Raw genomic sequence first — 21983 nt, forward strand, 5'->3', positions numbered from 1 at the left:
CAGTGAAGCTGACCTGTACTAGTTTCCTAAAAAAAACCCTAAAACATGTAAATGAACACAAGCCTACAAGGGTAATAAAATGATTAAACTGTACTTTGGAGGCTCAGGGTGATTAGATACCACCACTGTTTCCCCAGAGAAATTTCTGCCACTTAGTGCAATATTATCTAACACAACAGCTTGCTTTTTTTCTTTTTTTTTCTCTTGAAAATTATTTCAGGAATCCCTCCAGTCTCTGGCACCATTTCTGATCTGCAGAGACACCTCTAAGGATGATAAACCAGGGGCCCCAAAATTATCATAACCTTCCCTTCTGTTAGGAGCAGCCAAAAAATGTCTTCTTCCCCAGCAATCTTGTATATGACTATACGTATATAAGAATGTATAGTCATATACAGAATATATATATACATACAGATATACAGAATCTTTTTTTTTGTTTTATTTTTCCTCTGATGCCACAATTAACTCCCTGCCCTTGCCTTCCTCCTCTCAGACAAACAGCCTATAAAATTGCTGCAAGAAACCAAGTGCTGCTTTTCACCTCAGACAGACTCCTTCACTCGATGTATTCTGTTCTCAGCCTCCCAAAGAGAGATCCTCAGAGTGATACCCTCCAAAAGCGACAACCTGAATCGCCAAAATGCTGAGAAATTCCTCTGGGCATAGACTGCAAAGAGGGCAGGATCAGGGAGGCTGTAAAATCAGCGACTCCATCACCTATTAAAAAAGTAACTTTCGGGCAGCTCTCGCAGGGCTGAGCAGCAGGCAGGGAAGGGGAGCCCGGAGCCACATGGTATATTCCTGCCCCTCTCCTCTGCCTTGTGGTCCCTCTCCCCCGGCTTTTCTTTCTCTCCCTCCTCCTCTCCCCGGCGCTGCCGCCTCCCCCCTCTCCCTGCCGCAGGCTGCGGAATGGGACGCGCTGGTTCCGCGGGCAGGCGGCAGCTGTCACACAGCGGAGGCAGCCGGGGCAAGGAGGGAGCCCACTCTGGCATTTAGGATGACTCACGGGAACCTGGCATTCAGTTCTCTTTTCCTGCTGCTGGACGGAGAGCAACAAAAAAGCTACACTGGACCACACCAAGGTAAGAGATTTAAAAGTCTCTCTCTCTCTCTTTTTTTTTTTTTTTTTTTTTTTTTTTTTTCTGCCCGAGGTGCTGAGGGTTCCAAGCTGCAACTCATCTGGTGGGTGTGGGACCACCTGGCATGACATGAGATGACATGAGATGCCACCACTGTGTCATTCTGGGGTTAACCCTCTGCCTGCCACCCAGCTACACCCCCGGGGGGAGAGGCAGCAGGGCAAAATCTAGCCCAGGGATTGCATTTTTTCTCCTGGTGTAACTTTTGGAGCAGCACTACCACCTGCTCCTGGGAAACCAGGAAGATTCCCAATGATGCTAAATGATCAGGTGTGCTTTTGTGGTCTGCCTCTGGGAATGGATCACATCCCACTGTGGTGGAATCTCTGCAGATCCATTCCCACGGCAGCTGTTTTTAATCACTTGAACGAGTTGAAATTCCACAGTCCACAGAAATGCATCCCTGTCCTTCCCCCTCCCACTGAGGGATTCTGGTAGGATGATACAGACACAATCCATTTTCAGGCTTTGCACAAGCAGTGCTCATTGAAACCACCAGAACAAGACTGCTGAAGCACAGGCAACACTGCACTGTTCTGGCTGCACCCCTCCCTGTGCTTGATTCTACTGTGAATCCAAAATTCAGTGTTGCAGGAGGGTTTCTGCAAGGACAGTACATGGCCCTGGCACAGCAATTCCAAGTAAAGGGAAAAGATTCTTCGCCCACTTCTGAAATCCTGGCAAAATTCCCACCTTCCATTTGCTGGAGGTGGGACACTATTTCAAGCAGAGTTATCTAAGGAGGTTTCTGCTGGGGCTGATTGACAGTTTTTAGCTGTGATTTTAATGAAAAGATTTCACTGCACATCTACAGCTTCATTTCAGTCAAGCCCATGCTTTTTACCAAATGGCTTTTTCAGAGGGTGACACCTTTAAAATGCAGCCAGCATGGTGCTTTTCTGAATCTGTACACTGCAAATCAGGCCAGAGACTGCAGAGTCACACAGTCTTACCTTTGGATCTTTAATGGTCTAACTGCAGTGAAAATGATTGCTTTATGTGTTATCCATACTGTGGGAAGTGTTGCAATTACAAGTACCACTGTTTCTTATATATTATATGGTATTTTTTTGCACTGTCTTACACATCCTGTTTGTTCAGATCTCCTGGGTACTGGCAATCAGTTTCTTAAAATAGACTTTTATCCCCCCAAAGATCTCTGAGCTCTGGGATGCTCTGACATCACTGCTGTGAAAAAGGAGTTTCTACTCAAAGACAGATGAGAGGTCCCACACTGATCAGATTTCTGGAGAGGACCCAACAGGTATCAGCAGTTAACACAGGACACCAGGCAGCCACCAAGCGCCCCCTGGTTTGTTGACACAACATCAATATTTTTGGAATGAACTCAAAGATGGTATTAATAAACACTGCCCTTAGTTACTGCCCCTCCATGGAATCTTTTAAAAAGATTAGGGGAACAGAGATGCTGATACCAGAGAACTTAAAGGCCTTAGGTACAGATCTCCAGGAAGAGGCAGGACAAAAGCTTGACATGTCAGCACGGATTCTACCTCATATTCCATCAGAATATGGTAAATTATTCCCCTCACTAAAAGTGGAAAGCATTTACCAGCATATGCTTTAAGACAACTTCTAATCATCTGGACAACTGCAGAGACTTCAGTACATTTATTTGTAATTTACCTTTTTTTCTTAGCATTGAGTAGCAATACCTGACTGCAAGGGTAGCAGGATTTCCAGGGAAAGTAACTCTAAAAGTGCAATTCAGACAAGAGATGAGCATGGTTCTTTCTGTTCTGTCTTTAAGCACCTGATGCAACTTGCTTATAAATTAGCAGCTATTTATTGTATGCAAGCTCTTAGTCACTTGCTACTGTAGTACATGTCATGGTCTCTGGAGTCTGAACAGCTATTTTTGAGCCTGTCTAGCTAATGTCTAGAATACAAAATTACCCTGTTTGTAAGTTGGGTTTGGGTTTTTTTGTTTTATTGTCCTCTCTTCAGACACATCAGTACATTGTCAGTTTTCATCAGTATGGCTCTTTTCAAGTGGAATATTCCTCCATTAAAAGGCAGATGATCTGCTGTGATAACAGTTTACTGTAGCTTGGCAACAAGAGTGGGGAAAAAAAAAAAATCAAGTTACATCAATCACACATGCAAACCCTATATTGTGCTGCCCCATTCTGAGCAAATTAAACCCCTGAGTTAAATGGCATCTTAGACTTGTGGACCAGTCAGTTTAATCTCATTAGCTGGGCTTGCCAGTTGTCCTAATTACAGAAGTCAAAGACTGCAGAAAGCAGCTGAAAGTCAGCACATGTGCAAGGAGGTGTTTGCAGAGCATAAACACATTTAATTTGAGGTTTCTTTGTTGCAACATGAATTATTAAGGAAAAGTATGGCATTTAAATCACTGTTGAAAATACGGTCTGGCTGCTGTCCAGGTGATAAGACTTGTGTGGGGATTGTATGGGGTTATTGCTGACCCTTCTGTGAAGCTTTCTGGTGTTATAATTTCACTAAAATTAACAAACCAACTCTTCCAATGCTATTTAGCTATGATCAGGGTCTTGGGTAATACATTTACTGATGAGCTTTGAGGACAGAAGGAGGGAAATCTGTCACACTACTAGTGCAGTGCTACCTCCTGTCCTACCCATCCTACTCCCAGGAGAAAATCCATGATCAACGTAACCACAGCTTCCAGGGACAGAAGACACATGGCTGCTACACTGAAAAACATCCCTGGGGGACAGAGATGTTCAACTCTGGAGCTGTAATTGACACTAAAAGGATAAAAGCAGCCACAAACCAGCTAGCTGGAGACTGGCAGCTGCTCTCCTGGGTGGCCAGGCATCCCCTCAGCTCTGACTTGCATGAACCTCTTGGAAATTCAACTCCACAAACTGAAGGAGAGGTGGAAGCTTTGGAGAGGAGAGGTGGGAGCTTTGCTGTGGTTAGTCTGATAACTGATGTCATTTGGAAAAGGCATCAGCCAAGTTCCTCAGCTCAAAAAATCAGCTTCAATAGAAACTTCTTTACTTCAGCTCTCACTTCTTTCTGTAGATTTAATTTGAAACTAACACCCTATCTGAAGATGAAGAATTCCAAGCAAATCAACAAGGTTTTACACCTCAGGAACACACTATCTCTTGATGACAGTTTCTAGAAAGGTACCAAAGTCATCCCTGCTACTCAATAAACTATCCTCTCCCTCATATAGGCACACAAAGAGGAGTAAACTTCACTCTCCATTGCAACAAGAACATTTTGCCACTTTTAGGGTTCACTGTTAATGTCACTGAAACTCAAGCAGCTATAGCTGTGTTTAATGGTCAACATTACCCCCTCCTCACTTCAAAGTACTTTCTTGAAAGGTAAACAAAGAGTATGGAAAGGTAAAATTTTGAACAATGCAATTACTCATCATTAAAATGGTGTTTTAAGTTGAAGTGTATACAGGAACCAATCTGAGAACAGGGAGCATTTCTGACACTTGCTGTAATTGCCTCTCAGGAATTTCTTGTAACACAGTCTCCCCAATTAAATCTAATCCTACTCTAATGTTGAGGATGTTCACAGGGATAAAAGTAAGGCATCTATACTCTACAAAACAGGCATCCAACCCTTATGATTAGACACTGCCTTTTGATGAGAGCATTTTTCTTTTCTGGGAGTAAGGAAGTTTTGGTTTCAAAGATTCTGTAAATTAAGGACAAATTAATTTGTTGGAGTGGTAGTGTTTTCTTTGCCTTCAATTATTGTGTTCATCAGCACACTTGACCACACTTTTGGAGCACTTGCAGTCCTATAGAATTTGAACCTTTGACCACCTATAGCAGTGAAGACCAAATCCACCCTGAACTCCAAGGGAGTAGGTAAGAAATATCCAGTGTATCTCAGGATACATGTAGGAAAGTAATAGCAGAACCCAATATGAATACAAAGCAATAATTCCATTTCATTCATAACTGGGTTTTAAAAGACCCTTCTTTCAGTTTCTATTTAACTGTTAGGACTAATTATTTTTCCATTAAAATCTATATTATTTAGTTACTTATTCCAACCAGTGCTCTATTTCCTCCCAGATGCAGTTTCCAAGGCACCATTTTAGTTCTCAAGCAAAAAATGCTTTTTCCATACACTTTAGAGCTTTGTCATCATTTGGACTTGGGAAATCTGGTGTCTTTCAACAAATGAAACAACAGAAAAATACTTTTTTTCTTCTCATTCAATTCAATAACATGTGCAAAGTCTTTTCACTCAATATCTTCTTGCTTGTTTTCCCCTGATTGTAATTCAAATTGCCAAAATGATGGGGAAACTAAGTATGCTAGGCATGGATTCTTAGGTTTTGAGGCATTTTCTTTCCTGAGTTATTGGTTAGTTTAGCAATGCTGTGTTAAAGACAATCAATGTGAATAAACTCTCAACAGCTCAAAGGGAAACACTTCCAAGAGCAGTTCCAGGGAATGTCACATCTGAAATTCATCTTGGTCATAGTCTGAATTTTTTGTAATACTCAACAACCTCTCCATAGCCACTTCTTCCTGGTTTTCCCTGTGTCTTTCCCAACCTTTCCCATGCACATAACCTTTCCCATTCCCAAGCACATAATAAGAAAAATGTTCTTATTCCTTAGGGCACAAGAAATGCTGGGCAACATTTGGCAAAATGTGTACCAGTCAAGTGATTTGTAGGTTGCACAGAGCACAATACCACGATCCACAGGGTGAAGCAAGAAGCCAGAATAAAAGCTATCTAGGAACAGGTATTACTAAAACTATTATAAGGATTGTTGATTTATGAGGAAGCTTGGAGCCTGCAGCTGCACAGTACTTGAAACCATACAGTAAAGGATGAATTTGCACACTGCAGAGATAGGGTAAAAGGTAATGGATAATAATATAATAATAAATAATATAATAAGGTAATTTTATAGGGTAAAACCAATGGATCAATATGTACAAGGGTACAAACAAAACATCCAGTGGGAGTAGCAAATAAGATGCATAACTCTCTTACAGACTTTCTTCTATCTTTAGCAACTGAAAGACTCAAGTTTTCTCTAGGTACTGAACACTACAAGGCCTGTCATGACATTAAAAAAAAAATAAAACACCCCAAAATCATTTGAAGCAATGCAATGTATAAACACATGTGACACCATAAAAGTCCCAGTTGCCAAATATAAAAAAAAAAGCCAAAACCAACACTCCCAAAAGAGAAACACACCATCAACTATATAAACCACATCTTATCACCTCTGAGGCAAGGTTTTATGCAGAAATAACACATTTAAGTAGCCATCCTCACTTAAATAGAAAGGAACATGGAAGCTTGAAGCACACCAGCCTTTCTTCATCTCCTAAAGCACCCACTGCCTTGCTTACAACCCCATCCTCACAGCTTTACATCACCACTGTATCATGTCTGCTACACAGAACTTATAGTGAAGTGGAAATTATCCCATAAAACTCCAGTTAAGGTCATAAAACACTCAAGCCCTTCTTTGCCAGGACCCAGCTGATGTTGCATCCTTGGGGTCAGCAATGCCACGGGCCACCAGGAGGCACCAAGAACCCTGGGTACCCCACCTGCTGCCCTTGCACTGGACACAACTGGGAAGGGACACAAATATCAGGGTTAAAAAAAAAAAAAAAAAAAAAAAAAGACAACCTCTTTGCTACCAGAGATATTAAACAAAACAATACAGAAAGCCAGGCAGTTGTACAAAACCCAAATAATCCTACAGCTAGTGTCTTCACCAGGGAAATGGAAGAAAGAGTAGATTAAAACTGTTATCTGTGGTCTGAAATATTAGCCTGACAGCCATGATTATCTTTTTTGGAAACAGCTTTAATGATGCTGTTTATGCTTTCATATTTTTCTCCTCATTTTGCTCACTGCCCTCTGTTACCACTCATATTATTACACTTTCAGTTTTAGTAATAAAACAATTACTGAGGCTCTCTGCTGTTTAATGGGTTTGAAACCTCAGGGGCTGGAAATAATTAAGTTGGATATTTGTGATTGCAATGAAGTTTGATGAAAAAAATAAATATTAAAAGAAAACAAAACAAAACAAAAAACAAACAGAAAGATCCATAGATACTAAAGCCAAGTGGGACAACTGAATAATTGAGTCTGACTTCCAGCATACTGCAGTAACCCTGTAATTTCAGCCAATTTTACCTGTGTCAAGCCTGGTATCCTGTACAGATAAGTCCATTGTTATCAGACTAGTTTTCAAATTGAAAATTACAATAGAGGCTGCAAGTGTATTGTAACTTTTGTAACTCTTGTAACCTTGTAAGTGCTGATCCCAACAGAGTGAGTTCATTCCCTTTTGCTCCTTCTCCCCATAACTCAACCCTGCTAACCTGCAGCCTTGCAGCACATCACTCTTTAAGCCCATCAATTTAATCTCAAAATGCTATTCTTACAGGACCCTAAAAACAACTCAAAAAAGAAAGGCAAAGAGATTAAAGATCATGAGCTAGGATTCAACACAGATGACAGGCACACTTCCCCCATTTGTTGTTAAAAAAAAAGGTTATTAATAATTCCAGAAGTCTCAGGAGAACTGCAACATCATCACATTATTAGGTTTTTTTTTTTTTCCCTGCCTGAATAACATGCTTTTTATTCAGCATACTGTTCCTAGATACCACAATGGGGAAGAGGAAAAGCTGCTAGGTTTAACATTAATCAAAAGATTATCAGTGCAGCACCTGAAAAGGTAAATGTAAATGTTAACACTGGGCACTTTTTTGCAAAAGGAGTGTGTAAAGTTCACAGCCAAATTCATACATACCATAAAGGATTCAAGAAACAAAAGGATGGATTTTATGCAGTGAGAGAGAACAGGACCTGGAGAGACAATATCCCTTTGCAAGATGAGGGTAGGATTTACTGACAGAGCAAACTCTTCAGTTGCCTCAGCCATTCCCTGCAGTCCTTGCCACCATCTGAAAAATCTGCTTGCAGCAGTGCTTCTGGTAATGAATAAAATGAAGACAGCTGAGGGAGAAAGGGAAGGATTGGGCACACAATGGGAAATAAAGGAAAGAAGTAAGAGGGAAGAAAAAATGGAAAAGAAATGAAAAAGTATTTGCTCCCCTCCTGTAGTCCCAATAGTTCCCATATTTATAATGGATTTAGGGAAGAATAAGTCAAGAATAAGGATTAAGACACAAATGAATATACCAGAAAGAAAACAAATACAAATGGAATGAGTTAAAGTGGCAAACAGAATGTCTATGTGATGTTACAGATGTCATCTCCCTCAGTCCCAGGGCTGTACTGTGGTCCATACTGGGGGTGTTGGTGGCCTTTAGATCCAAGTCTTCCAAGAAGGCTCCAAGTCCTTGTGCAGTGGCAGCAGGACTAATGCCTGCTGGGGGTGTGGGAACTGGGGCTGGTGGTGGTAAAGAGATACCAGAGCAAAAGATGGGTGTCACTCTGACATGGGTTTACAGTATAAGACAAAATAAATTCAAAATCAATTCAAAATCTTTCATAGTCTTGCCAGTCAAAATCCTGAGGCACTACACAAATGAATTTTCTCTGTGGCAGAAGAACAGGAAACATAAATTCTGAACCTTCTGTTGGATAGTTCAGCATCTATAAATTGCCAAGAGAGCAGAATCTACACTGCTGGTACACGAGAGTGGGCATGCAAAAGGAGAATTGTCTTGTAGATGGTGGAGGTTTGGGACAGTGGATTTTGTGAGGTGCAACAAAGAAGACAGAACAGAGGAACAACCACTAAAATACAAAGATCATGGGGGAAGCATCTCCTAAAAAATACTGGAATAGTAGAAATCTGTAGTCTGCTGAAGAATGAGAGAAGAAATGTGGGTGCTCTTATATCACCAGTATAAAAATTGGAAGATGTAGAACTAAACAGAGATTTGATTTTTCACCTGCTGGGAATCAGAGCCATGCTAAAACATGACAACTTCCTTTCCCTGAAGATATTAGCTATACCAGTGCTGAGCCTTCTCAGTTAACTTGCTGAGGATAGGAAAATCTGCAATGTTAACAGAGCATTTTAAGCAAGGAAAACCACAAGTAAAATCAATAGAAAACAACCAAATATGTATTATTTAATCTATCATCAATCTGCAGTTGCTAAATAACAGCATTGGTTTTATTCTCAGCTCTTCCATGTTAACTCACAGTACCTAATATCCTATTCATATGCTGCTTCTTGATATGCTTTGACAGCCAGAAAATTGTTCATCTACTTGAACTTAGGAAACAATTTATTTTCTGAGGTGCAAATGTAAATACAAGATACTGCAGAAATAGCCCAGTCCTTCTCTGGTAAATACAACAATTAGTAACTCATATATTCAGCCCTCAGTCAGAAACCTGCAGTCACACACATTTCTGTGAGCACTAACTGCTTAGAAGGCAGGGATTAATATTAATTTTAAAAAGTTATTACTAACTTTATTAAAAGTTATTACTTACTTATGAGACCACATGGAGGAGAGGCCCACAAGAAAACACCAACTTCCTAAAATTGCAGATGGTGTGAGGTTTGTCACAGAGATGGGGGGAAGAAATGAGAAAATAAAGTTTAAAGTGCCCTACTCTGGTGGAAAAAATGAGAAAATAAAGTTTAAAGTGCCCCACTCTGGAACACAGACCAATGTTTGTAAGTGAGATCTCAGTCATCTGCAGTTAGTCCTGTGTAATTATATTTCATGGAAATACATCAAGTAAATGCTTTCAACACCCACCTCTTGCCAAATGCACCAAATGCCTCCAATAAGCCAGGCAGCAGCTGAATCCAGGATTTTAAAGGTCAATAATTTATTTTTTTAAAAAATCAATATATTTGTAACTAGAGTGAAAGCTTCCAGACTAAAAAATGTGCTTAAATGGACAATCCAATGGGGCTCTTTTCCGAGCTGCATGAATTTTAACAGTGCTCATGCCTGTCAGTTCTCAGATTGTCAGGAGGCCTTTTAGAAGAGATGGGGAGTTCTGAAGATCAATTTTTCTCCTTTCCAGGAAGCCACCAGTTCATCATCCCCTAATCACAGCGTACCACAGACACTGGATACTATTCCACAGCAACGACTTGGGTACCTTAAAATGGGAAGAGTGGGTAGGCACTAGCAGAACACTGGTATTTCAGTGTCAGAGGGAAGCAGGCATGGTGAAGAAGGCAAGGGCTTAGTTTTCCTGAAAGAACACTCCCTTTCCTTCAGCTCTGTAAGAAACATCACTGTTAAAAAAAAAAAAGTAAAATTAAGGGGTTGTCTCTGATCCAGGAAAAATGGTTGAAGATAAACCTTATTTGTAGAAATGTCTGTTCCACAAATAAGGATGTAAGTGGCTTAAATTGGTTGCCTTTCCTAGGAACCATTTGTTTAGGTAGCTCTGATGCAATTTATTTATTGTTTATAGGTCTACAGTTTCATATCATAATGAGAGATCCTCAAGCAGGCTTGAATATGGACATTCAAAAAAAAAAAAAAAAAAGAATGACTGGGAAATGTATTTGATTGAAAGGAATTCAGATAATTGGATTTCTTGTTGGGCTCCATCCCTTACTGTGACCACAAGCAGCAAACAACTACAATAACTGCTGCCTAAACAAAACCTTGAAGAAAAGGTTACAGCAGGGGACATCTCATGAAAGCAAGAAGAGCCTACATGAAAACAGCTGAAAGTGTTGCCTTTGGTTAAGGTTTTTAGACTCTAAGACAAGCCTCAGATATTCCCCTGTAAGAGGGGCTGACAGAAAATAGGGTAGGGAGTAATGAAGGCCTCACAGGAGCTTAGTTCCCTAAAATTAGGTCAGCTTTGGTATAAAATTAGATTCAATGTTCTGCTGACCAGACCAAAAAGAGGAGTGATTTTTAATCAAGAATTCTTGAGAGCAGTGATATATCTTGTTAGGAGTCACCAAGGATGGACCACAAACTTGCACAGTGGGTACTTCCTTCCTCTTGCCAATGTCTGGTAAAACTCATCTGAAGCCTGAGCACAAATGAGAACTTATAAATTAACTATGAGGACCAAACTGTTTTCAGTCAAAACATGCAGCATTATTTACACAAATGATTATACTGTTTACGTGAAGGGCATTCAGTATAAGACTTAATTATCTACTAGAAATTATTTCTGAATTAAATGTCCAGACAACATTGCATTATTTTTTTGTTTGTTTGTTTGTTTTTGGGGTGGAGAAGGAAGAAAAGGAAAAAATACAAACACAAGAAGCCACAGCCTACTTTAATTCAAACCACTCAAAATACATTGGTGATGCTGATCTTGAACAATAATTTTCTGAACCTGATTCTAACCATCTGTCTGACAATTCAGCATCTCTGAAAGTAAACTCTGGGGAGAAGGAAACAGAGAGTTTTCTAGTGATGAATGAACTGTCCTTGACTTAAGGGATCACCTGACCAAAGGGCTAGATTGGACAAATGTGAAAAGAGGCACCACAGAAAACAATTGTCATTACTCCCTTCTCAGTATTGCAGGACTAATTCAAAATATTTTATAATAAGCTTGTACCATTCTGAACTGCAGCACACTGCCCACCCTCACTACCATCACATCCCCTGTGGATCCCTCTCCAGAGGGTTGGGGGTCTGAGGGAGATCTTGCTGCTTGCACTCCAGAGAAGCATCTACTGCCCAAGCAGTGCAGCAAAGCCCTTCTAGGGACTGCAGCCATGTGTAAGGGTCTTGGAAACTGCCAAGAAGGTTATAAATCAGATTTTAATAACTCCAGGATGGAATTTCCCTGTGTACCTGGGGAGCAGGCCAATTAGTGCAATTTAGGATGTTGTTGGTTTACAGACATAGGCCAGAAGCTCAGCATGAAATAATGCACCCTGAGCCTATCACAGACGTGGACAAAAAATTTGCCCTACTCCTTCAGCATCACTGAAAGCAGCAACAGAAAACCCTATCCAGTATAAAAGTCTATAAATTATTTTCCCCAGCCCATCCAACATTCATGCAGGTTCATGATTTATAAACGAAATGGATGGAAAACAAGAGCCTGGGCTACTGGCCTGGAGATTTTTAATACTGTTGTAAGGACTTGGAGCTGCAAGGAATATTTACTCCTTCATTCTGCTCACCTTCTACAGCACATCAGAAGGAGGTTTATGAACAACCATGTGGGAAGCACTAATGGGATAACTACACCAAAAGTTCTTCTAGAAGATTTGGCTTTTTGCAACTAAACTTTCAAACCTTCTTTTCATATGATCACTGACTAGGAAATTTTTACCAGCCAGGTCTCTGCTGGGATACAGAGTTAAGGACAAACTCATTTAGCCTGTCCTGCTGTAGCTTTAGAGCTTTTAGCATCCAACTTAAAACCCAAATGATTAATCATATTATGTTCCTTAGGGCTCTTCAGGGGTGGTACAACGAGCCTGTGCTCTGCCAGTGCATTCATATGATGACAGCAAACATTTTCTGCAGGCTTAAACCCCCTCCAAATAGCATCTGTGACACCAGAAAGGAATATTTATTTCTAGAGGGGACTTGAAGTGGCCAGGGGCACCATAACTGGTTTGTGCAGCCAAGGAGCACTCCCAGGAAGAGCTTCATCATTTCTATGTGGATGTATTGCACATCTGGCTTCTTAACAAGCAAGGAGCTGCTAATGTGGATGCTGGTTTGTAACAAGCTGCTGGGAAGCACATTGCTCTCACGTGCTGGGGATCTGAAGCTCCAGTTGTGCTTCTTTTCTCAAACTTCCTGGATGAAGAGCTTGCCAATCTGCATGGGGAATTTTGTGGCTGATTAATTTTATGGGTTGTGCTAGGTAAGAGCTCTCTGACTTGCTGGATCCAATATGAATTTTAATCAAACTCTAGCTGCTTGTTAATCTGGAGACAGAGGGTGCCACTTTATTGGTTGCTGGAGATTGCTTCTTCTCCCAACATATAAATAGTTCAGATAAACTATTTGCACACCCTTTCTTTCCACAAGACAGACCCACAAAAGTTTTTAACTGCAAAACTCATGATTTCATACAAGAAATAATTTAAGAACTGTGCAGCTAATTGATAAATACTCATATTTTTTCTAGCTTTCTAACATGATAGCAGCTGGAAAAACAAAGTTCAAATTCAAAACAACTTGTAAACAGCAACACAGCACAAAATTGAGAGTATTACTTGTCATATAGTCTGCTGACCAGGCCCTGGAGAGTCACAAATAATCCCATCCCACGAGCCATCAGCTATTGTTGTAAAAGATGTGTGAATCTGTGCCTAACCCTACAAGGAACTGTGGAACTGAATAAGGATTTGCAGAGTTCTGTTTCAGTATCATGCTCAACAAATAATACTCTGTGGCTTCCTGGTCTATTATCTCCCCTCTCTGCAATCTCATCGTGTCCTTCAACAAAAGCAGCTCCTGTGGACCTGCTCACAGTGTGCTAACAGTGACTACAAGACCCCAGTGAGGCTCTGAAAGTCATTCTCCACAGGATAATTTCCTTTTGCCATCTGATGCAGCAGTTCTGTGCTCAGGCTCATCTTCAGGTGTTGTACTGGGACTCCAGCAAAGGATTGCAGGCTCCTAGACCTGGCAGCTTCACATTGGGTGGGACAGATTTGCCTGGATTTTTCTTGAAAAGCACAGCTACAAAATCAAGTCATCAAGCTAATGTGTGTTTGCTGGCTTTATCTAAGCACTTGTAGCATGTGCATTGGTTATCATAAGCCAATTAGACTCTTCTGAGACCTGGTACCATCTGTTGAAGAACTTGCTGGCAGGCCAGCAGGTTGTCTCCTCCCTGTCTCCCTGTCCCCAAGTGGGTTTCCCATTTTTCCACTCAGTACCCACAATTACTTCCCCCAGTGTCTGAGTGGGACAGCAAATTAAGAGAAAGGCTTGAAGTCATTATCTATTGTGAAAAGGAAGAGGCAAAGCATGTGGTTCTCTGTGTTTTAAGTCTTTTCTGATGTTTTCACCCTCAACACACTTCTGATTTACCTCGAAGAGATGTAGGTTTTCAGTTGCCATAGCAACCATATTAACAAACAGCAGCACAGACTTCACACAAATGATGTGATTGCCAGGAGATGGGGACAGTCTAACAGCTTTTTCTTAACTTGTTTTCCCCTAAAATATGTGCCTTCTACTACCTTAGTACCTAACATAAATCCACCACTTTTGTTTTTCCTTATTGCATACTTCTCATTACATAATAACAAAGATTTTTTTTAAGAGGATATGGCTATATCAAGAGCCTCTAAATTTGATATTATCTTGATATCTTTCATGCCTGAGAAAAGCATCACACAATTGCTACATTCTTTAAAAGGTGCACACTGATTAATGCTTCTTTCAGGGAGACAACTCTGGGACTATAAATACAATTCATTACTTCAGATTACTTAGCATTTTTACTCTGAAGGGAAAAAAAAAAAAGCAAGGAAAAAGATAATCTTTTGAGACAGATGGAAAGGGGGAGAGAATGTTCTGTACATCATCCAAAAATTAATGATAGATCTGTTGGTTCCTTTAAAATGTAAAGGTTTAGGAAGGCTAAATTAGGCAGACTTCAACACACGAACATTTCTGCTTCATGGTTTTGGTTTTTTGTTTGTTTGTTTTCTTTATATGCATTTCTTTAATATACTACAGATAGTCCACTGGATGAAATATTTAACTTTGGCAGATTTTCTTTCTATGGAGCAACACTGAATTTTAGTTGATGTATAATAGCAATAACAGTTTGCAACTCTGCAGTCACTTCCATCTTCACACTTCCTTCAAGGCAATTCAGATTTCAGTCAAAATTATTAATTTCAAATATGGCCACATCTTAAGGATAAAAACTAAGACCATATCTCAAAGGGACAGGAAAAGTCTGGGGCATGATCTGTTATCATGGTTACCATGAACTGACTGTTAGTTATTCTCAACACCTAAGCATTTGCTCAGCTTTCTATCATCCAAATAAGACAGATGAAGTTTGCCAATGCCATATAATAAGCAAAGAATTTATGGATCTATTTAAATACAATCACAGCGTGTGTGTACAGACACTTGCTAAAAAAAAAAGCCACAAAAAACCCCAACACAAAAACCACCAGCCAAAAAACTTGGCCAGCTGAAGGTTTATTTTGAATTCACGTGTTATCTCCTTAGCAAAGCAGTAACACTGAATTGACTTTCCACTCCACGTGGGTATTACAATAGCTCCAAAAATGGCTTTCTTCCAAACTCCTAACTAGCACCATGTCAAAACCTGTTCAGCAGAAGTGCACTCCCATGGCAGCTGGCAGCCAACATTTCAGATTGCTGCAGTTCTGCATTTCCACTCCACTGTCCATTCCTACCTGAGGAGGATGCTGAAGTCCTGATAAAATTGTAGAGAAGATTGCTACAGCAGGTAAAATGAGTATATTCTTTAAGCTTTTTCCCTCTTTGATATCAAAAAAAGATGCTTTCCATTTAGCTAAAACAGACTACTGTTATCTGGAAAGAGAGTAAGGCTTAAGGCTTTCTACTTAGAATTTCTTTTTACCTCTGCACTAAATACTGTTTCCAGGGGGTGTCTTTGATCCATACCTGGTTGGTTTGAAAAGCCAACAAACCATAGATAAACTTGTGTTCAGCTATTTAAGCCCACTCTTCTTCTTCCACAAACACTGCAAACCTGAGCTGAAAAAGGTGCTACTAGGAAGATTTATTTTTAAGTGGTTTCTCCTTTCTTTCCCTCCCAAGTCTCTGTAAAGGGTGAGAAAGGGCAACATTTACCTTTGACTATTTTAGCAGCAAATATTAATCGACAGCAAATAGCAAATGAACTACAGAGGCAAATTTCCTTCCTTCCTTTCTTAGCAAGCCATATAACCTTACTGTGATAAGCAGCTGCTTATTTTACCTACATTTTACCTACCTAAGCTCTTAATACTTCTATATTTCTGTGGCAGGTAGCATCTTGGAGAGCCTGCACCAGCCAACCTGTTCATCCTTTCCACTCCCTCAAAAGTTTAGGACCCATTCTCTGTCCTTGAAATACTCACCAGCTCTTGTCTTCACTTCCTCTTACTGCTTTTCTCTCTCTCACTCAGAGTGTAAAAGGCAAGTTGTATGATTCATCCTGAATGCAAAAACACCCTCCTGGTACGAGATGTGGTGTTAGTCACCATCTTCCTCTCAGAGTTGGCAATTTTCTAGCATCTGCACTGGGTGGCCATGTCTACATCATTTCCCATTTCTCCTTTGCATCCAAGTGTGGGCAGTGACTGCAACTAAACCTTTTCCAAGTGATTTTTTCCCCAACATACTGAGGATCTCATTTTTAGACAAGGTGGAGAGATTAAACTACTCTCAGTCCCAATGGATATAAATCAATAAATCAAGTTTTTAATACAGATTTTTTTCTTTGTTTTGCTTTTCTTTATCTATGTCACCATATTCCTCTCAGGTATTTATTCATATGAGGGGAAAGCTGAGTATTTTTTCCACCCCATGCCAATAAGCTGCTTGTTCTTCAAGCTGTTCAATATATTACAGACTAAAGCAGGGAAGTTACTTGTCCTCAACTGTTTGTCTGTGTTCTGCTATGTTAAACAGCTGCTGTGTTTTACACCCCATTTCTAACTACTTATCGCTGGTGGACTTAAAGATCCTTGCACATTACCTCTTCAAGATGCACATGAAATATCTCATTCTTTCCTCTGTGTTTATGCCCTGTGCTAATCCTATTAGAAAACTTTGGTTTAGCTCAAGTTGCAGCATTGGGATTTGCAGGTGGTTCTTGGAGTTAGGTCCTTCTGAGCCCCAAAGGTTTTACAGATAATACCAGTACTAAATTTTTTTGAAGTATCACTTCTCACCATAAAGCAAATTCAATGAGAGCTGTGAAAACTGCAAATAAGTACAAAGAATATGTAATAAATTTGTAAAGGACATTCTCACCCTCACTAAGCCGTTTAGTTCTTGGACAACTGTCTGTGAAATCAAGGGTTCAAAATTTCCCACTGTAATTCTACACCTAATATATTTACCAGGCTCTGTAGCACCTAGAGTAAAGGCAAACTCTATCAGGACTTCATAAATATTTTCCTAAAACAAACCCAAATTCTAGAAGTATGTGCTGTTAAGTTTTACCTATGTGTCACTCCTTCACTCAATCTTCAATCATGCAACCTCCCCACACCCTGGCTTACTGCACCCTTCACACCATAAAATTTAATTCATTTACACACAAGTTCAATCAAAATAAATAATAAATAAAATAGACAACAGACAGCAGAAAGATTCAGCTTTGAAAGTGATAATTACCCTCAACACAGGACACAAAGCTGTAAAAGATGTCCATAAACACTAATGCACACCTACTGGATGAAAATTCTTGCATTACACACAATGAGAAAAAATTATTTCATTAGTAGGGTTGGATTAAAACCCCAGCTGATATTCCTATAGAGAAGTTTACATGAAAAATTCAGAGTGTGGATATTGTTAATAGTGAAGGAGCAGAGCAAGAAGATAACATGAAGGAGACTGGGGAGTATTCAGTAGGAAAAAGAAGGCACTGATAAAAGATGGCATAACAGACAAAAGAAAGAGAATTATAATATAAGCATTATTTGAACAGCATAAAAAATGAATACTTGACCTTACTAAAAGATTCATTAACTTCTAATGAATTAGCTCTGCTTAAATGATAAGTATGCTTCAAACACACAGAGGTAATTTCATATAGTCCTATCCCTTGTAATGAATCTTTTGATCTAAGCATCAAAAACATCAAAATGAATGAGTAGTCTCAGGAAAACATGGATTTTTTTTTTCACCCATACTTTCTCTGTACATCTATCTACTCAGCAAAACAAATAACAGAAGGTCAATGTACAGGGGAAAGAATCATTTAGGTTAAAAGTTTTATTTGTAGTATATAATGAAAACCTCTCATCACAAAGTAACAGAAAAACATTTCTTGCTCTGGGATTGTAATTGAATGTAATGGCACACAGACAAAAGTCATAGAGGAAGCTTAATACTTAAAGCAGATAGAGAATTGAGGATGAATGATAATTTTAACAGGTAAGTAAGTGGTAACTTCAGCATTAAACAACATTCCCAAAATGGTTTCCAGCAATATTGTTTGGGTTCAAACAACATCACATGAATGTGCCCAATCTGTCCATATGTGTGTGTGTGAGATTGATATGGCATGGAAAAAATACAGAACACTGCTGCTGCCCACACCTCTGCAAACTGGCACTTTGTAGGCCAAAAGGGGAGGGCAGAGTGCTAGAGTACTGGCATGGACCTTGTTTAACATATTTTATGTACAAAGAAGCACCTCTGCTCTGACAGCAGTTTTACAAGCATTGAATTAGTAAAGAAAAGAAGAAATATTTAACGATTCTTTGGAACCAACAGAAGGTATGGGAATTTATTTTATATAAGTAAAACAAAATAGAATAAGAGTGCATCATCTGGCTTAGAGATAAATGCTGGGATCAGAGGATGATTTTACAGGAGTCAATAAAACCATAAGCAACAGAAAGAGTGAGGTTGTCAGTGCTACCCTCCATGTGAAAATACAAGTAGAGTGCATCAGATGAAATTATTAGGTAGTGGGTTAAAAAAACAAGAGGGATTTAACATATAGAGAGCCTGAAATTCAGACACAGGATGTGACAATTTGGAGAGAGAGGCAATTTGCCTGACCACACTTGGAAGACATGTGCCTAGATTATTTCAGGCATACAAGCAGGGAGGGTTTTGTTTATTAATTTATTTCCTTGCATATTAGGCAATGCCTAATTAAAAAAAAAAAAAAAGCAACATCTTTGTACAGCCACTAAACTGCCATTGGAAAGAACAGAATGTACAGATGAAGATGCTCAAGTAGTACTTTGACAGAGAGGTGTTATGTGTAGCTTTTCTCCCAATGTTCCAGTACTGACCAGTAAAGAGTCATTTGATGCCAGGCCACTGCCAGTTTTTCATTGCTGCTATCTCAGTGCCTTTTCCCAGAATTATGATCTCCTCTTTTATAGCTGACAAATGTGTAAGGGAAATAAGGAAAAATACTGCTCGTACATGATGAGATCTCCATTTCAGCACGAGCAGTGTGTCCAACAAGATAAACTTGACAAGGAATTATTTCCTTCATGTTTGTCAGGTGTTTCAGTCATATAACACTTCATGAAAAATGCAGTGTGGAAAAAATACATAGAGAAGGTAACTTTATGGATAGGTAGCAAATTTGTCTTTTTAAGTCCAAAGCCAAAGGGCCTCCAATAGATTTTGTATGCCCAAGGCCTCACACCTGGATCTTAGCTGTTCCAAAAAGTACCAACAGATGTTACTTATGATGTCAGAAAAGGTTGTATGAATCCAAGATTCTAAAACTTGAAGTAGCATTTTAAATCTAATCATAATTACATTCAGCAAAGTGAATCATGGACCTTGTTCCCAGCAATGCATGCTGTCCCAGAAAACTGGGACAAAATCCTACAAAGGATTGACACTTTTATTCAGCTCCCTAGTTCACCTGCATCTGCCTGCAACTTCACCATATGGCACTTTCATCTTATCACACTTTCAACAAATTGCCTCAGATGCAAGAAGGAAGGAGAAAAACAATGCCCATATTTAAGGGAATTGTAACTTGAGAAGATAATGATGAATAACACAGTGCCTTCTGGTTAGCAAAGCCCCTGAACAATTTCACTGGTGTAGGTCAAGAGCCTTAGTTTAGTTAGCGTGCAGTTTGGTTATCTCTGTCCTTCCTCTTACCCAAATTTGAGTAAATTGGATACTTCCACAAGAAAATCCATGTTTGTTTTTTTAAGCTGTCCTTGATCATCCTTTCCTGGCAAATGCTTCCTAAGCTATGTCAAGCCCAGTAATTTCCCACCAGTATTTACATCACCCAGAACTCCACAAGAAACAGCAATATTGGGAATGCTGACCTACAAAGAACACCATATGGCTGCAGATGTTCTGAAGTACCATCTTGTCTAACCCAGCTCACAGTAAGTCCAGATGCCATGCTAATTAAAAGCTGGAAACCACCCAGAGACCAGTGTATAGCACACTCCCAAAATTCTCCAGTATGTAGAGATACTCTAATTTTATTAATAAATAATTTTAGGAAAATAGATTTAATGAGAGTTACAGCAACAGACACAAATATGAAGTAGGATGTGCAATTATAGAGAGAAGTGACTGCAGGTCATTCCCACATACACACACTTTGTTGATCTAGTTAATATTTAGATATTCTCTATAACATGAATAGATAAATAAAGTGTGTACTTTCCATCATATTTTAGTAATTGAAACCCAACTTTTCCCTGTAAGACTGCCATTAAGAGTGCTTCCAAAAACTTATAACCAAAAATAGGAACACTTAGGTTTCATTGTACAAACATATATGCTAAAAAACCTCAGAGGTGTCTGTCCTTTGCCAAAGCAACCTCATTTAAAAATCTGAATGCATGTTCAAAGGAAATGCTTCTCTAATATTTCTCTCTTAGATCTAGAAACACAAAAGTCCCATTATGCACAATTTACAGTCAAGCATTATTATGACCATCAAAATAAAAAATATTTTTAAGTGGAAGATTCCATACAGGAGCACAATGTAGAAAGCTTTCTTGAGTGGAACAGGTAGTATAGCTGTGAGTAGAAAATGCCCCACTACTAGGGAAATAAGATAAACTTCATTAATAGATCTACGAGCATAGTTATATGATATTGTGAAAAAGGACTGGCAGCAAAGTATGAGTTGGAGCAGTCAGAGCACAGTTGAGAAGCCCAAGTCCATAAAATTGGCTTAAAGACCTAGGAATGGATCACCATGAAATTGTCAGCACTTTCAGCTACCAAGTTAAAATCATCTCTCTCAGAGTACATTGAACACTTCTACAACTGAAAATAATAATGCAGCTCTCACGGGCCTGGGCATGACCATGGATATAAATAGAGCCTCAAGGAGACAACCATGCAGTAATCACCCGTCCTACCTCAGTAAGTAATCTGACTTGGAGCTCTCTCATTGAGTTCCACTTAAATCATAGAATCACAGAATTGGCTGGGTTGGGAGGGACCTCAGAGATCATCAAGTCCAACCCTTGATCCACTCCCGCTGCAGTTCCCAGCCCATGGCACTGAGTGCCACATCCAGGCTCTTTTTAAATATCTCCAGGGACGGAGAATCCACCACTTCCCTGGGCAGCCCATTCCAGTGTCTGATCACCCTCTCCATAAAGAAATTCTTTCTAATGTCCAACCTGAACCTCCCCTGGCACAACTTGAGACCTCTTGTGCCCTCTTGTCTTGCTGAGAGTTGCCTGGGAAAAGAGACCAACCCCCCCCTGGCTCCAACCTCCTTTCAGGGAGTTGTAGAGAGTGATGAGGTCTCCCCTGAGCCTCCTCTTCTCCAGCCTGAACACCCCCAGCTCCCTCAGCCTCTCCTCATAGGATCTGTGCTCGAGTCCCTTCACCAGCCCAGTTGCCTCCTTTGGACCCGCTCCAGGACCTCAATCTCCTTCCTGAGCTGAGGGGCCCAGAACTGGACACAGGACTCGAGGTGTGGCCTCACCAGGGCTGAAGTGATTCTTCCAAACAGAAAGCTCTTTGTTCAAGAAAACACAGGAGAAGAGGAAAAGGGTATAAAAGAAGAGCATAGGAACTATACTCAGGTTTTCCTTGCAACTTTTGGTAGGTCTACTTTGTTCCAAGTACCTACCCTATGAAATGGCTATGCACAGGCCCTTATCTTAACCTGATTTAGGCAGTGTGCATTCCTCTGAGCTCACAGGCAATGTTTCTTTATTTTCAAACTGTTTTGTCTGTTCTGGGAATCTGGCACCTGCCCAATCTGACTAGTTCATCA

General features: G+C 39.9%; 1 protein-coding gene across 1 annotated transcript in view; it reads left to right on the forward strand.

The window, feature by feature from the left end:
• Nucleotides 1–492: 492 nt before the first annotated feature.
• Nucleotides 493–21983, forward strand: part of RASGEF1A (RasGEF domain family member 1A) — a 144634-nt gene continuing 123143 nt past the window's right edge. Inside the window, exon 1 of the mRNA XM_071749326.1 lies at nucleotides 493–1085. The gene's annotated coding sequence lies outside the window, so the exon portion shown is untranslated. The remainder of the gene's footprint in view (nucleotides 1086–21983) is intronic.

Source organism: Heliangelus exortis, chromosome 7 (genome assembly GCF_036169615.1).
Source record: "Heliangelus exortis chromosome 7, bHelExo1.hap1, whole genome shotgun sequence".
NCBI lineage: Eukaryota > Metazoa > Chordata > Aves > Apodiformes > Trochilidae > Heliangelus > Heliangelus exortis.